Source organism: Dama dama, chromosome 19, assembly GCF_033118175.1.
Source record: "Dama dama isolate Ldn47 chromosome 19, ASM3311817v1, whole genome shotgun sequence".
Taxonomy (NCBI): Eukaryota; Metazoa; Chordata; class Mammalia; order Artiodactyla; family Cervidae; genus Dama; species Dama dama.
The window spans coordinates 36,212,208-36,224,922 of record NC_083699.1 but is presented as its reverse complement, the minus strand read 5'-3'; positions in this window follow the sequence as shown (position 1 = coordinate 36,224,922).

Here is a 12,715-nt window from a genome sequence, read left to right as displayed (position 1 = left end):
TGCTTTGTTCCTTTAGGAGGAAGAATTGCCCTGCCTTCTCCCCTCTCCCTTTGTTCTTCTTGCCTGGATTCTTTCACTCCCAGCAGCCCAGTGACAGACCTTCAACTATGGGCTTGGCCTGTCTTTAGGACCAATCTCTGCTGCCTGCTGAGCGCCTCCACTGAACATCTCCCAAGCCCCTCAAACAGCCTTTTGAAAATCAGTGTTCCTGGTCTTAATTAGTGGCTCCTCTGACTTCCTTAAGTCTTTCAGGCTAGAAGCCTTTAGTTGTATCAGTTCTCCTGCTCCTTCCTAATAAACCCAGTCACTTCCAGTCCTATGCATCACCATCACCACCCACTTCTCTCTCCTTTTGTCATAATTTAGACTCACCTCCCTTTCTTTTTTTAATTTTGTAGTTACAGCCTCATTGCTAGTCTCCCTGCCTCAGTTGTCCTCTCCAAATCACTGTATATACCACTTCCAAAATACAAACCAAAATGCAAGTTGATCAAATATTTTACCTTCCAAAAGTCTTCAGGAGACAATTACCTGTAGAGTGGCCTATATTCCTGAGTTTGGCAGTCAGGGTATTCATTATCTGGCTCCAACTCTCCTTTTCTACTCAGTATTCCTAAAAATAAGCCAATATTTTATTTTTAAATTTTATTTAGTTTTGGCTGTGTTGGGTCTTCATTGCTGTGAAGGCTTTTCTCTAGTTGCAGCAATTGAGGGCTACTCTAGTTGCACTGCACAGGCTTCTCGCTGAGGTGGTTTCTCTTGTTTTGGAGCACCAGCTCTAGGCACACAAGCCTCAGTAGTTTCTGAATGTGGGGGGCAGCTCCTGGGTTCAACAGCACAGGCTCAGTAGTTGTGGCGAAAAAAAAAAAAAAGTAGTCGTGGCTCACAGGCTTGGTTGCTTCAAGGCATGTGGGATCTTCTGGGATCAGGGATCTAACCCATGTCTCCTGCATTGGCAGGTGGATTCTGAGCATCAGGGAAGCCCAAGTCGATATTTTCTAAATCTTTACTATTTTCTCAGCCTGGAATCCCTTGATCTTCTCTTGTCAAACAAATCCATGTTTTCCTTCGTAGGCTTCTCTGGTGGCTCAGATGGTAAAGAATCTGCCTCCAGTGCAGGCGACCTGGGCTCCATCCCTGAGTCAGGAAGATCTCCTAGAGAAGGGAATCTACCCACTCCAGTATTCTTGCCTGGAGAATCCCATGAACAGAGGAATCTTAAATTCAGTTCAAATACTATGCCTTGCACAAAGCCTTTGTCTTAAAACCAAGTTCCTCTTGGTTCCTACAACACTTTGCTCACAAATCTATTTTAAGGTTTATTTCCTTTTGCTTTGTATGTTATAGCTGGTTATTTCCTTGCATTTCATCCCATGAATATAAACTTGAAGGCAGTAAATAACCTTATTAAATATACCCTTAATTGTACATTTTGTATACCTTTTAATTTCTGGCTTAAATATTATGTTTTACATACAGAAGGTGCTTAATAAGTATCACACTACTTAGCCGTCTCTTGAATGGTGCCTCAGTGAATATTTGTTAATAGAAGTCAGTGGAACAGACTTTCTTTATGGTCATGGCAAAAAAAGAATTTGATTTCTTCAAAGGCAAAGAAGTGGCATTGAGGGAAAGAGGCCTTATATAGAATGACGGGAAATACCAGAAAGTCAGAATGCCCAGCATTTGAGGTGTGGCTCAGTGATGTGACTGCTCCTCTCCTACCCCTTTCCTGATCACCTAGAAATAGGGCCCAGACTGAAAGAAAATGAGCCATGGGGTGTGGGGGCGGTGGTCACAGAAAGGCTCAGCTACTGAAAACTGACCTTGCACTGATGGTTGCCTGCTGATCATGTGCCATATTTTCTAAAGAGCTTTTTCTTTTTTTTCTGATTATAAAAGTAATGCATGCTTCTTTTACAAAATTTGGAAGAATGCAGACAGATGCAGTGAAGAAACCCAAAATTGCCTGAACCCTGCCATGGCAGTATGTTTTACAACCATGGCCGTAGCAGTGTCTCCTATCTCACGGGCTCTCCTGGCCTGTGACCTTGCCACTGTCCCATGAAGAGATGGGGTCTGTTTCTCCACCCCCTTGAGTGTGGGCTCTGTGACGACTTTAACCTGCAGAATGCGGTGGTTCTCTGCTAGTTCTGCACAGAGCCCCTTTGTGGCCTAGAAGCTCACGCTTCCTGCCTCTTGGAAGCCAGCCACTGTGTCAGGAGTGCAGCTATTGGGAGACCAGCATTTTGTGAGATTTACAGAGCACACAGAAGGTTCCTGGAGGATGAGGGAGCGTGTGGAGATAGAGTGAGGCCAGGGAGTACTGAGGCATCCAACTTGTGTGTGAAGAGGCCATTTAGGGAGTGAAACCTCCAGCCCCCATCCCAGCTGATGCCTCGTGGATTAGAGACAAGCTACCCCACTGAATTGTCCCCAGATTCCTCAGCAAAATTAACTTTTTTAAAGCCATTACATTTTGGGGTGGTTTTACAACACTACTGAAGCATCCATCACCCCAAAGTAACCAGTTTTACCTTGTATTCTTTATAGCTTTTTCTAAACATGTATTTTTTTTCTTTTTAAAAAAATTATCAAAAATATTATGGATGCATTTTTGTTAGAAATTAAAAAAGCACTTAAACAAAAAATATAGACAGTGGAAATGCATCTTAATCACATCCTACAAAGAAGGTAAGTAACCACTATTAACAATTAGATCTATATTTTTCCAGGTTTTTTCTAAACACATAACAGCATTATTCATTTAAAATAGAACTCATTAAACACAAAATTAGGATAACTTACATACAGTTTGTATGATCTCAACTAATATATTGTGGATATTTTCTCTTGTCAAATATTCTTCAGAAACATGATTTTAATAGTATTATAGTATTTTCTTGTAGAGGTTCATTTATTTGTTTCATTCAAAAAATACTTATTGAGCATATAGTATAAGGCAAGCACTGTTCTAAGAAGTGATAATAAGGAGGAGCCAAGATGGCGGAGGAATAGGACGGGGAGACCACTTTCTCCCCTACAAATTCATCGAAAGAACAATTGAACGCTGAGCAAACTTCACAAAACAACTTCTGATCGCTAGCAGAGGACATCAGGCGCCCAGAAAAGCAGTCCGTTGTCTTCGAAAGGAGGTAGGACAAATATAAAAGATAAAAAGAGAGACAGAAGAGCTAGGGACAGAGACCCGTCCCGGAAAGGGAGTCTTAATAGAGAAAGTTTCCAAACACCAGGAAACCCTCGAACTGGTGGGTCTGGGGGAGGTTTTCAAATCTCAGAGGGCAACCTAACTGGAAGGAAAAATAAATAAAACCCACAGATTACGTGCCTAAAAGCAACTCCCAGCCGAAAAGTACCCCAGACGCCCGCATCCGCCACCAGCAAGTGGGGGCGGAACGGAGAGGAGCGGGCAGCATTACTTAGGGTAAGGATCGGCGGAAGGCCCTGAGAGCAATCAGAGGGAGCTTTCGTGAGATAGAAGTGATAATACAGTAGTGAGTAAAACAGAAAACATCCTTGCCCTCATGGAGTTTACATCTTATTGGGAGAACTGGTAATCAGTAAGATATGTGGAATATTAGAGAATGATAAGGAAGAAAAAGAATACAACAGGGAAGGGCACCAGAGGGTAAAATTTTAGAGAAGCTGGCCAGTCTTACTGAGAAGATGACTTTGATGCGCTATTCATATGAACAATCCAATTTTCTTGGATATTTGGGTTGTTTCCGTTTTCATTTTTCAATATGTTGTCTTAAAATTTATTTTTTTTGATGGAGGAGAAAAGAGTGGCTTTATTTCTTTGCCAGGCAAAAGGGGAATGCATTAGGCTAGTGCCTTAGGAACTGTGCCTTTTAAAAATTTTCAGTTTTCACATCACCATTTAGTGCTCTCCCAGCTCATAATTCCCTGAATCCAAATAGGTAGAGCGTGCTAACTGCTCTAACCAGCCAAGCTTTGAGCAACTTATCACCATGACCACACACCTGTCCCAGAGCAGTGTTGTGCTGGAGCTGTGGAGTGAGAGTCCTGCTCCTGTAGTCACTCTGAACCCAGGCTTCCTCCCTCCAGTCATTCTGCCGACCTCTAGACCTCAAAGTCCTCAGCCAGCTCCTCTGTGTAAGGCTAGTAAACCAGAGAGGAAAGAGCATGGAATGTTGAACAGGAAGCTTTTGTGGGCCCTGCCTAAGGATGGTATATATTGCTTCCACTCAAATTCCGTTGGTTAGAACTCAACTTCTGTAGCTGCACCTAGCTTCAAGGGAGGCCAGGCAGTGTCTAGCTGTGTGGCGAGGAGCTGAAAACTGCTTTGAGGACAAAGCAGCTTTGGCAAACACCTAGCCACCTCGGCCGCAGGGAATTTGTGACCTGGCAAAGCCTGTTTCAAAGTATAGAAACAAACTACTTGTCTCAAAAAATCCTCTATTTCATAATAGGTATTGATTTATCATGTTTTAATTAAGGTTTTAAACATAATGATCCTTATAACCTATCAATGTTTTCACCTTCGACTGGGAGCGAGAGTACTCAGATTATCTGAGCACCAGTGTGCCAAGCACTGCAGAGGCACCTGCAACATGACCTTATTTAATTTTCTCAGTTATTATACTGGGTGGTGGTGGTAATAGTCTAGTTGCTAAGTCGTGTCTGACTTCAGACTCCATGGACTGTAGCCCACCAGGCTCCTCTGTCCATGGGATTTCCCAGGCAAGATTACTGGAGTGGGTTGCCATTTCCTTGTCCAATTATACTGGATAGGTGTCATTAAACACATTTTTCTGATGAGGAACAGGTCCATGGAGATTAAGTTCTCTCAGGTCACACATGCAGTATGTGGTAAACGACACAGAATTCAAACCCACATGGTTTGACTCCAACTAATGGTGGTCCTCTTTCATCTCACAATTGACATTGTGAGTCAATTGCTTGTGAAGCCTCAGTTGCTTCAGAAATAAATGCACATGCTGGACCATATGGTCTCTAAGATTCCTTCCAGCTACAATTCTTTTTTTTTTTTTGGTCACGGCCACCCAGCACACAGAATCTTAGTTCCTTGAACAGGGATCAAACCCTTGCCCCCTGCAGTGGAAGTGTGGAGTCCTAACCACTGAACCACCAGGGAAGTCCTTCCAATTCTGGTTACTGTTGATCAAATACGCCCTGAAAACCCTGGGTTCTGGTAACCTCACTTGAAGCATAGCTCCAGAACTGCGTCCCTCCTCCTAGCTCCCACCAGGAGGATGAAGTGTTTCTGTAGGCAGGCAGTCACCTCTTTCCCTAGGAGCTTCTCCCGCTCCTGCTGCTGTCTCCTGCCTGAGCCCAGGCCAACTCCCACCCGCCCCCTCAGGTGGACTCAGCATAGGAAGATAAAGCCAGCTGCTGCCAAGTGAGAACAGTCAGCACTGGGAACTGGTCTCCCACAGCCCCCTTCCTGAAGAGAAGCCCCACCTCTCACCTGGGACTGGCCCAGTGCCAGCCAGGGAGACACTGTGGGCACTCTGTTTTGGGGCAGAAACACTCATCTTGCCCAGAACAGCTGGTTCTAGGGGCTGAGGGACACTGTTCTGACCTGGGACAGATGTCCTGACAGCGCCTGAGCTTCCTTTGTGTCCTGGACAAAGAATCTAGTAGGCTGCGGTCCTGGGAGCCAGTCTAACCACTGATGACAGAAAACGTGTCCCTTTCCCATGGGCCTGTGAGAGACCTTCCCTCCAAGCCCTCAAGGATGGCGAGCCCTCACTTCTCATTCCCGTGTTACTGACCCGGCTGCTCTTCCCTCCCAGCGTCCCAATACCTGAACTCAAGCTTCTACCAGATTCTTCCCACCGCCCCACACACCCTCCCCACTGGGAAATCTGTTGAGCGCTGGAGATCAAAAACAGACATAGGGAGTTTAGCTGAAAAAGAAGAAACAATGTCTCTCTGTCTCTCTTTTTCCCTCCCTCCCTCCTCTGGGATCCTCTGCTCTTGCTCCAGGCAGCCAGCACCGGAGAGCAGCCAGCACCTTTCATCACCGGGGAGGTGCCTGGACCAGCTCTGCCCTGGGCTCTACAGACACCCTTTCCTCCTGTCAGCACTGTTCTTTACCTTGAGGCCATGCATTCTCACCTTGAATGTGGAAAGATCTAAAGGTCTAATACAAGGATGTGAGCCCAGGACCTCGCCAAAAAGGCCTCTGGGTCCCCCCTGAGACCAGCCACAGGAGTTCCCTGCCCCAAAATGTCCAGACTAGCCCACCAAGCTGCCTCGCAGAGGCGAAAATCTTGAAGCAATCAACGGAAGGGTTTTCCCCAGAGCCATGCTGTGCTCAGTCACTTCAGCCGTGTCCGACTCTTTGTGACCCCGTGGACTGTAGCCCGCCAGGCTCCTCTGTCCATGCCATTCTCCAGGTAAGGATACTGGAATGGGTTGCCATTTCCTTCTCCAGGGGATCTTTCTGACCCAGGGATTAAACCCACATCTCCTGTGTCTCCTGCATTGGCAGGCAGATTCTTTACTTGCCTAGAGGAGCCTTGGGGCCTATTTCCTTGGTGCTCAGCAGTTGATCAGGACTGTAGGCACTCTGTCCTGGCCACACACCATGGGATACAACCACTGGCATTCATAGGTAGATAAGAAAACAACGCTTGCCAACACATTGCAGGGAGCTTGCCTGAGATAAGTGATACCACCCATCCTTAGGTGTGGCCAGGTTTTCCCCGTAAATCACGCTGCCTGAGGTGAGCCGCCTTGTACCCACAGAGAGACCACCTCTCTCTGCTTTCAGTACTTTGTCCTTGGTCAGTACTGGAGTCACCCTTAGAGCTGGGCCCATGAGGAAAGCTGCTCATCTTCCAGAAAATCTCTGTTGACAACTTTGTCTACTAGGTAGCAGACTCAGGAAACCCCTTTCAGAATCTGCTACTGGGAGGACTCTCGGCTTCTCGATGGAGTTTCTGGAGCACAATGTGTCTCCACTCTTACTCCAGCTCACAGGAAGCTCAGGCTCTGTCAGGACACCTGTCCCAGTTCATTTCCAGTGTCCTTCATAAGATTTTGGATCTTTCCTTTTGACTGCTTAAAACACATTTGGTGTTTTTAATAAAAACTTTCCTAAATCTTGTTTGCATGAAAGGAATAGGCTGAGTCTAATAAAGACATTGGTCCAGTTTGTGAGTAATTCACCTGCTCCCGGAGCTCTGTGGAGGCAGAGGGTACTGGATGTGGGTGTGCGCATGTGCTTTCCTGTGAGGAGGGCATTGACTGCCCTTTGCCATGCTCTTCAGACACCAAGCCTCCTCCTGAGCCCTGGGATCCTACACCTGGGCAAGCAGTGGCATGGAAGTGTCTTTTGCAGCTTCACTCACCCTCTTCAAATTGAGGTTGAAAGAAAGCAACTCCCCGTGGGAACTGGAACACTGAGTAGTATTCTCAAGGCTGAGACTTCATTGTAGTGAGATGTCACGTCATCATTTCCCCACGTGCAAAGCCTGGAGACTTTCAGAGTTGGAGGCTGGAGGCTGTTTGCGGGGAATGGTCAGACAGGGAACCTTTGGAGAATGAAAGAGACATTATTATTATTATTATTATAACATGCAAAGCAGGGCATATCCCTGAGGGCTGGCCTTTGCCCAGGTTGCCTGGGTCTGGTCTTTGAGTCTGACCCTCCTTTAGTTAGGGATCTGGGGGTCTCCCAACCTTTACCAGAAATAGTTCCAGTTCTTTGGGGACCTCCCCTAACTTCCCAGAGCCCACTGCATTTGTTCCCACTCACTTTCAGTGGGCACCAGGAGCATTGTGCAAATTCAAAACAAATATCAGAAGCACAAGTCCCTCTCTTTGTTCATGTATACAGCGATAAACTTAGGGACCTCTCCTCCCTCACCTCTTCCCATTTCTTTTATATCTCGTGGTCTCTGTTCCTCCTTATTTTTGTCTCCTCCCCTCTAGAGTGGAGGGAGAGGTGGGCCTGGGGCTACAGATAGCCCAGACCTTGCTGGTGTGTGTGGAGTGTGTCTGTGAAGTGGAACACCCTCCAGGCGCTGAGTGCAGGTTAGGCCCGGGTTTGGGTGGATCTAGAGATGAAAGCAGTCTTTTATCTGACATCTGTCACATTGCAGGGAGCAGTCTGTTTTGGGAAATAGCTCCTGCCTGGGGCACAGGGCCCTTAGCTGAGGCTGTGATATATAGTCCTTATCTACTTTTCTTCAAAAGGCTTTGAAGGCGGTCCCCCTGTATGGGGGAATGCAGGGAAAGGAAGAGTGAGTGGAAAGGGCATCTTAGTTCCGAAGAAAAGGTTTCTGGGTGTAGCATAAGACAGGATGCAGAGGCAGGCCTGGGGCCAGCCTGGTCCTGGGAGGGAGGCCTCTACAACTGCATCAGGACCTCTGGAAGTGTGACTGCCTCAGAGATTCTCACTTCTGTTTTTCTCCTGGCCTTTAATAAACTTCATTTTGAGTGTGTTGGCATCCTGCCAGATGGGAGGCAGCTGTGGAAAAAGAAACCTGAACTTGGAGACAGAAACCTGGGTTAGAATCGTAGCCCTACCACTTTCTTGAGCAAATCGGTTCATCCTTTCTTTCTTCAATCTTGAAGCAGAAGCAGTAAACATTAGCCCAACCTGGGTTTGCCTTGTGGTGGCTGTAGAGCCAAAAGATACAACCCAAGCCAAAGAGCAGGAGAGGAGAAGGAGGTGTTAACTGCAGAAGTAAGGAGAACACTGGGGAATCTTTCCCGAAGCAGTGTCTCCTCAACAGCAAGACTGGGAAAATTGAAGCTAAGGATACATGCAGATTCATGAAGGGGCTTGGGTGGTCCTCAGAGTCCAAGCTTCAGTTGACTAAAGTCACGAGGGTCAGGAAAGGGCAACATCATGGTCCCTCGGGCTTCCATTGATCTGGTGGTTGAGCCCCTCAGGCTAGTGTTTACCATCAAAACAGAGACACAGAGCTGGGAGTCTTTACAACCCATATATTACCACTGCTATTTATACTTCTCTTGCCTGATAACACTTGTTTGTTTCTGTATTCTTTTGTTCCCCGTAGATCATTAATTACTGAAACCTATTCAAGGGCCAGTGTTGTGGCCAGGCTTAGACTATAAGATGGCTTAGGCCAAAACTGGCTTCTCTATGTCAAGAAAGCCATGCTTGATTTTCTTTCTCTGGGGATTCCATACCTTAATTGCTAAGTGGAACATCCTCCATAGTACTGTAGAAAGAACTGGTTTAGGGATTCGATGTGCAAACACCTCACAGAGGGAAGGTGCTTAGCCAAGACATCTTTAGCTGATTTGAGTTGTTCATAGAGGAACAAGAGGCAGGAGTCTGAGTTTTGTCCACCCTTGGCTTAGAATTCTAAAAAGGAAACAGGGAGCCTGATGGCCTGGGTGGCTATGGTGACTGGAATCATATGGAGGCCAGTTAGGAAGGTACAACTTGAGGGTGGTTTACCACAGGGTCAGACACTCTGCGTGGAAACTTCCTTCTAAGTGGGAACCTCCTTCCTCCATCTTCCTGGGGAGCCCACACCCCACAACTCAACACTGAGGACCTGGCTGAGCACTGAGAAAGGGGTTGGTGCCCTGGGCCCGCCTTGCCTAGAATCTGACAGCAGTCTGGGCCCCTTGCTGGGTGTGTCTCTTCCAGGAGCCGCATCCCCCCTCAGGAGCCAGGGGGTTAGCGGGGGAGGGAGGGGAGTTTGTCAAAGTTCAACACACTTAGGAATGTTGGCCAGGCAATCTCCCATCGGGGGAGGTTGTCTGTCTCTTAAATAAAAGCCTTCAAAGGATATATCTGATGTCGAGGAGGCTCTGAGAAACATTCCTGGCCAAGACACCCAGAATATATCTGGACCTGACTGGACCCAGAATATATCTGGAATGTGGTCAGTGGGTCACAAGGCAGATGACAGACCCATTTTTCTATCCTACCACCATTTCCAAAACCAGAGCCACCACCACAGCCACTGACCAACTCCCTGCATCTGTGCAAAAGCCTCTGCTAAAACCCTCATGACCACCAGCACCACCCACCACAGCCACCCCCAGAACACCACCCTCACATGCCCAAACTGCCAAAACCACCTGAATTCACTTAGAAGGGAGTACTAGGTTACATGTGAGGTACTCCAAGCCCTCCCCCTAACTGCAGTAGGGAGAGAAGGGAGTGAAGCAGAAGTCTAGACGTGTGTGGAAGGACCACCATGGAGGAGCTGTCCCACCATGCAGGGGACACTGGTGTGCTCACACACAAGAACGTTAAGTGCCATGGGACTGGCCTCGGGGGCCGCCAGTCCTTCTGTTAGTGAGTCCACACCACCTAATGGCAACTCGGGACTCTGAGCAATCAGGTGACACTGTTGGAGAAACCCAAAGAGGGGGTGATAAGGCACCTGCCCTTAGGAACATGTCATATTGTAGAAAAACTGGAGTGGATGTCCACTTAGTTAGCAGAGCCAAGGAGTCAAGCCAGAGCAAGATGAAGACCATCGTGGGCAATGGTTGGGTATCTGGAGGGAGTAGATAAGAGACTAGGGAGGTTGGTTCAAGAGGCATTTAGAGAAGTATAGTCTCTTAAGCAATAATTTGAGAAAGAAGGAACGTGACATGCTGGAGAGGGGAAGGCAATGTATAAAAAGCAGAAGGTGATAGTTTTGTGGAAACTGCAGCAGTAACAATATTTGTACTGGCATGTACATTATTCACAAGCACTTTCATCTCACATTGTCTCAGCTCATCCTCCTAACAGCCTTGTGGGGGGAGCATCCTTGTCATCATATCCAGATGAGATAGTCCTTGAAGACAGATGAAACTTCCAGAGGAGGAGACATGGGGGAAGGGCCTCCAGGCAGAGGGAACTGTGTGAATGAAGGCATAAGAGATGAAGAAGCACTGACTGTGGGGACGGAGTTAGTGAAGGGTTTCCATGTGCAGAGTGAGGTCTGAGGACCATTCATCAATTGATGGATCATTCATCATTTTGGGTCATTACAAATGATGCCGCCATGGACACTTATGTACACATCTTGGTGTGAACAGATGTTTTCATTTCTTTGGGGTATATATACCTAGGGAGTGGAATTGCTGGATCATACAGCTATGGCAAACCATTTGGGGACCTACTAGATTGTTTCCAAAGCAGCAGCACAATTTTACATTTTCTACTGGGTTTCTGGCTCTACAGTTTTTAATTGGATTTGACCAATGGGAAACTGGGAGGCACATTACTTTATAGACATCAGAGGGTGGAGCAGAGTGAGGATGGGGTATTTATTTCCTGCAGGGTTGCCATAAACCAGCTACACCCCACTACTGAAGGCCAGAGCTCTGGTCAACGACCCACCAAGAATTACTGGGGGGTCTCCACCAAACGATGGGCCCCAGGATCTGCTCATATCTCCATCCCTTGACTTTTTTTAAAATTGGGGTAAGATGTACACAACATAAAGCTTACAATTTAAATCACTTCTAAGTGTTCATTTCAGTGGCATTAAGTATATTCACACTGCTGTGCAGCCATCTCCCCCATCCATCTCCAGAACTTTTCCATCTTCCTGAACTCAAAGTCTGCACCCGTTATTCAAGGCCCTTCTCCTCTCTGGGCTCTAGTGGGCAGGACTCCCCCACGTGGCTGCCCTGAGCACTGCACTGTGCCTTGTGATTCCCCTAACCCCTGCCCACACACTTTTGTAAATCTTTTTTTAACTTTTTATTTATTTTTAACTGGAAGATAATTGCTTTATAATATTGTGTGGGTTTCTGCCATACATCAACATGAGTCATCCATAGGTATATACATGTTCCCTCCATCTTGAACCTCCTTCCCGCCTCCCACCCCATCCCACCCCTCTAGGTTTTCACAGAGCACCTGATTTAAGGTCCCTGCATCATCTCTTCATTAAACTATCCTCAGTTTACTCGAGCATACCATTTATCTCCTGCCTCACCTGGCACAACAATTCTCTGAGGCAGAGCCTAAAATTAACATCTCCATCCTATGAATGAGAAAACCAAGGCAGGGGGAGGCTGAAAACTTGCCCAAGGTCCTCACCTAGTGAGGGAAAGACTAGGATTTAGACTCCACCATCTGACCCCAGGATAGCTGAGATAAAAGCAGAGGTTACAGAACACGACAAGTGACAAACGTGGTCACCCCTGGGCAGGTAAAGAGTCCCAACTGACTAGAGGATGGAGCTGGGATTGGGAGGTTGGTGGGGCCTCCAGAGAGGCTGCTTAGCACCTGGGCAGAGGGGAGCAAGACAGTCAAGGCCCAGTTGGTGGCGTGCTGAGCCAGAAGAGCATCTCCTGGGGGGGAAACCATGCCGCAGCCAGTGACTGCCCTGTCTTTCTTGGATTGACCTGGGCAGTCAGCTGAGAGGGGCTGAGCTCCACAGGCCAGGGATGAGGCTGCTCTGGAATGAAGGTGTCCCAACCTGTTGCAGGCCAGAGCCTTGTGGCCCTGCTGAGTAGCGGGCCGGGTGTGACCGGTGTGACCAAATGGATTTATTCCATCGTGAGAAGATTCCTGGGGTTGCCTCCCTCCATGACACTGCCTGAGAGTGCTGGCATAAAAGCAGAGGTCAGGCAGTGGAGAGAGGAGGATGGCCAGGGAGGACTAAAGAAACAGCTGGGGCGCACTGCAGCCAGGGCTGGAGGACAAGGGGAGAGGGGTTCCAGGCTTGAGATGTGCCCCCTGCTCAGTTGGCTGGCTTAACTGGCC